Source organism: Hemitrygon akajei, chromosome 28 (genome assembly GCF_048418815.1).
Source record: "Hemitrygon akajei chromosome 28, sHemAka1.3, whole genome shotgun sequence".
NCBI classification, from domain to species: Eukaryota; Metazoa; Chordata; class Chondrichthyes; order Myliobatiformes; family Dasyatidae; genus Hemitrygon; species Hemitrygon akajei.
In genome coordinates, this window is record NC_133151.1 from 20,345,170 (window position 1) to 20,350,820 (window position 5,651).

Consider the following 5,651-nt stretch of genomic DNA (forward strand, 5'->3'; position numbering starts at 1 on the left):
GAATTGACTTGAACACAGAGCCTGGACTTGAATTTGAAAGGAACACTAAGACTGGACTTGGACTTGACAGGAAAACCGTGCCCGATCGTGGATTTGAAAGGAACACATCGTCGTTACTTGGACGTGACTGGAATACAGAGCCCGGAAATGGACTTGACAGGAAAACAGAGCCTGGACTTGGACGTGACTCGAACACAGAGCCTGCGCTTGGAAGTGACTGGAACACAGAACCTGCTCTTGGAAGTGACTAGAAAACAGAGCCCGGACTTGAATTTGAAAGGAACACTAAGACTGGACTTTGACTTGACAGGAACATAAAGCCTGGACTTGAACGTGAATGGAACTCCGTGCCCGATCGTGGATTTGAAAAGAACACATCGTCTTTACTTGGACGTGACTGGAATACAGAGCCCGGAAATGGACTTTACATGAACACAGAGCCTGGACTTGGAAGTGACAGGAATTCCGAGCCCAGACTTGGCCTTGACAGGAACACAGAGCCTGGAATAGGATTTGACAGGAACACAGAGCCCGGACTTGGACTTGACAGGAACAAAGAGCCTGTACTTTGAATTGAACGGAACACACAGCCTGGACTTGGACGTAACTGGAATACAGAGCCCGGAAATGGACTTTACATGAACATAGAGCCTGGACTTGGAAGTGACAGGAATTCCGAGCCCAGACTTGGCCTTGACAGGAACACAGAGCCTTGAATAGGATTTGACAGGAACACAGAGCCCGGACTTGAATTTGACTGGAATACAGAGCCCGGATTTAGACCTGACAGGAACACCCAGCCTGGACTCGGACTTGACAGGAACACCCAGCCTGGACACGGACTTGACAGGAACACAGAGCCCTGACTTGGACTTGACATGAACACAAAGACTTAACCTTGATGGGACATCAACACAATGCCCGGACTTGGAAATAACAGGAACTCAGAGCCTGGAATTGGATTAGACTGGAACACAGAGGACGGAATTGGCCTTGACATAAACACCGAGCCCGGTCTTGGACTTGACAGGAACAAAGAGCCTGTACTTTGAATTGAACGGAACACACAGCCCGGACTTGGACGTAACTGGAATACAGAGCCCGGATATAAGCTTGACAGGAACTCAGAGGCCGGAATTGGACTTGACTGGAACACAGAGCCTGAACTTGGAATTGAACGGTACACAGAGCCTGGACTTGGTCGTGACTGGAACACAGTGCCCGGACATGGACTTCACAGGAAACCTTACACCGGACTTAGACTTTACATGAACACAGAGCCGGGACTTGGAAGTGACAGGAACACAGAGCCCAGACTTGGCCTTGACAGGAACACAGAGCCTGGAATAGGATTTGACAGGAACACCGAGCCCGGACTTGGACTTGCCAGGAACACACAGCCCGGAATTGGACTTGACTGGAAGACCAAAACGGGAGTTTTGGTCAAAGACGGGACAACAAGGCATGACTTTGATGTGACATCAACACAAAGCCCGGACTTCGAAATAACAGGAACTCAGAGCCTGGACTTGTACTTGACAGGAACACAGAGCCCGGAATTGGAATTGACTTGAACACATTGCCCGGATTTGGAATTGACTTGAACACAGTGCCTGGACTTGAACGTGAATGGAACTCAGAGCCTGGACTTGTACTTGACAGGAACACAGAGCCCTTACTTGAACTTGACTAAAACACAGTGCCCGGACTTGGACTTTACATGAACACAGAGCCTGGACTTGGACTTTACATGAACACAGAGCCCGGACTTGAACTTGACTAAAACACGGTGCCCGGACTTGGACTTTACATGAACACAGAGCCTGGACTTGGAAGTGACAGAAATTCCGAGCCCAGACTTGGCCTTGACAGGAACACAGATCCCGGAATTGGACTTGACAGGAACACAGAGTCCGGACTTGTAATTGACAGGAACACAGAGCCCGGAATTGAACTTGACTAAAGCACAGTGCCCGGACTTGGAATTGTCTTGAACACAGAGCCTGGATTTGAACGTGAATGGAACACAGAGCCTGGAGTTGTACCGGACTGGACACCAAGACGCCAGTTTGTCTTGACATGAACACCGAGCCCGGTCTTGGACTTGACAGGAACAAAGAGCCCGGAATTGGACTTGACTGGAACACCAAGACATGACTTTGATGTGACATCAACAAAATGCCCGGACTTGGAATTAACGGGAACTTAGAGTCTGGAATTGGATTTGACAGGAACACAAGAGCCTGGACATGGACGTGACAGGAACACAGATCCTGGACTTGGACGTGACTGGAACACCAAGGCTTGACGTTGATGTGACATTAACACAAAGCCCGGACTTGGAAATAACGGGAACTCAGAGCCTGGACTTGTACTTGACAGGAACACAGAGCCCGGATTTGGCCATGACAGGAACACCGAGCCCGGTTTTGAACTTGATAGGAACAAATAGCCTGAAATTGCATTTGACTGGAAAACAGAGCCTGAACTTGGAATTGAACGGAACAGGAGCCCAGACTTGGACGTGAATGGAACATGGAACCGGAACTTGGACTTGACAGGAACACAGAGCCGGGACTTGAAAGTGAACGGAACACAGAGCCCGGACTTGGACTTGACAGGAACACAGAGCCTGAACTTGGAGTTGTCAGAACAACAAGATTGGACTTTGACTTGAAATGAAAGCAGTCCACTGACTTGGACTTGACTGGACCATAGAGCCTGGACTTGCAGGTGACTGGAACACAGAGCCTTCTCCTGGACGTGACTGGAATACAGAGCCCGGAAATGGACTTTACATGAACACAGAGCCTGGACTTGGAAGTGACAGGAATTCCGAGCCCAGACTTGGCCTTGACAGGAACACAGAGCCTGGAATAGGAATTGACAGGAACACAGAGCCCGGACTTGGACTTGACAGGAACAAAGAGCCTGTACTTTGAATTGAACGGAACACACAGCCTGGACTTGGACGTAACTGGAATACAGAGCCCGGAAATGGACTTTACATGAACACAGAGCCTGGACTTGGAAGTGACAGGAATTCCGAGCCCAGACTTGGCCTTGACAGGAACACAGAGCCTTGAATAGGATTTGACAGGAACACAGAGCCCGGAGTTGAATTTGACTGGAATACAGAGCCCGGATTTAGACCTGACAGGAACACCCAGCCTGGACTCGGACTTGACAGGAACACCCAGCCTGGACACGGACTTGACAGGAACACAGAGCCCTGACTTGGACTTGACATGAACACAAAGACTTCACTTTGATGGGACATCAACACAATGCCCGGACTTGGAAATAACAGGAACTCAGAGCCTGGAATTGGATTAGACTGGAACACAGAGGACGGAATTGGCCTTGACATAAACACCGAGCCCGGTCTTGGACTTGACAGGAACAAAGAGCCTGTACTTTGAATTGAACGGAACACACAGCCCGGACTTGGACGTAACTGGAATACAGAGCCCGGATATAAGCTTGACAGGAACTCAGAGGCCGGAATTGGACTTGACTGGAACACAGAGCCTGAACTTGGAATTGAACGGTACACAGAGCCTGGACTTGGTCGTGACTGGAACACAGTGCCCGGACATGGACTTCAAAGGAAACCTTACACCGGACTTAGACTTTACATGAACACAGAGCCGGGACTTGGAAGTGACAGGAACACAGAGCCCAGACTTGGCCTTGACAGGAACACAGAGCCTGGAATAGGATTTGACAGGAACACCGAGCCCGGACTTGGACTTGACAGGAACACACAGCCCGGAATTGGACTTGACTGGAACACCAAAACGGGAGTTTTGGTCAAAGACGGGACACCAAGACATGACTTTGATGTGACATCAACACAAAGCCCGGACTTGGAAATAACAGGAACTCAGAGCCTGGACTTGTACTTGACAGGAACACAGAGCCCGGAATTGGAATTGACTGGAACACTGTGCCCGGACCTGGTCGTGACAGGAACACAGAGCCTGGACTTGGACTTGACAGGAACACAGAGCCTGGACTTGGACGTGACTGTAACAGAGAGCCTGCTCTTGGAAGTGACTGGAACACAGAGATCTGACATGGACTTGACAGGAACACCCAAACGGACATGGACTTGACAGGAACACACAGCCCGGAATTGGACTTGACTGGAACACAAGACTTGACTTTGACGTGACATCAACACAAAGCCCGGACTTGGAAATAACAGGAACTGGGAGCCTGGACTTGTACTTGACCGGAACACAGAGCCCGGACTTGAACTTGACTAAAACACAGTGCCTGGACTTGGAATTGACTGGAACACAGTGCCCGGAGTTGGAATTCACTGGAAAACAGAGCCTGGTGTTGTACCGGACTGGACACCAAGACGGGAGTTTTGTTCAAAGACGGGACACCAAGACATGACTTTGATGTGACATGAACACAATGCCCGGTCTTGGAAATAACAGGAACTCAGAGCCTGGACTTGTATTTGACAGGAACACATAGCCCGTACTTGGACTTGACTGGAACACAGAGCCTGGACTTGGACGTAACAGGAACACAGATCCTGGACTTGGACGTGACTGGAACACCAAGACATGACTTTGATGTGACATCAACGTAATGCCCGGACTTGGTAATAACGGAAACTCAGATCCTGGACTTGCACTTGACAGGAACACAGAGCCCGGAATTGGCCTTGACATGAACACCGAGCCCGGTCTTGGACTTGACAGGAACAAAGAGCCCGGAATTGGACTTGACTGGAACACAGTGCCCGGACTTGGACTTTACATGAACACAGTGCCTGGATTGGAAGTGACAGGAATTCCGAGCCCAGACTTGGCCTTGACAGGAACACAGAGCCTTGAATAGGATTTGACAGGAACACAGAGCCCGGAATTGGACTTGACAGGAACACAGAGCCCGGACTTGGAATTGTCTTGAACACAGAGCCTGGATTTGAACGTGAATGGAACACAGAGCCTGGAGTTGTACCGGACTGGACACCAAGACGCGAGTTTGTCTTGACATGAACACCGAGCCCGGTCTTGGACTTGACAGGAACAAAGAGCCCGGAATTGGACTTGACTGGAACACCAAGACATGACTTTGATGTGACATCAACAAAATGCCCGGACTTGGAATTAACGGGAACTTAGAGTCTGGAATTGGATTTGACAGGAACACAGAGCCTGGACATGGACGTGACAGGAACACAGATCCTGGACTTGGACGTGACTGGAACACCAAGGCTTGACGTTGATGTGACATTAACACAAAGCCCGGACTTGGAAATAACGGGAACTCAGAGCCTGGACTTGTACTTGACAGGAACACAGAGCCCGGAATTGGCCATGACAGGAACACCGAGCCCGGTTTTGAACTTGATAGGAACAAAGAGCCTGAAATTGCATTTGACTGGAAAACAGAGCCTGAACTAGGAATTGAACGGAACAGGAGCCCAGACTTGGACGTGAATGGAACATGGAACCGGAACTTGGACTTGACAGGAACACAGAGCCGGGACTTGAAAGTGAACGGAACACAGAGCCCGGACTTGGACTTGACAGGAACACAGAGCCTGAACTTGGAGTTGTCAGAACAACAAGATTGGACTTTGACTTGAAATGAATGCAGTCCACTGACTTGGACTTGACTGGACC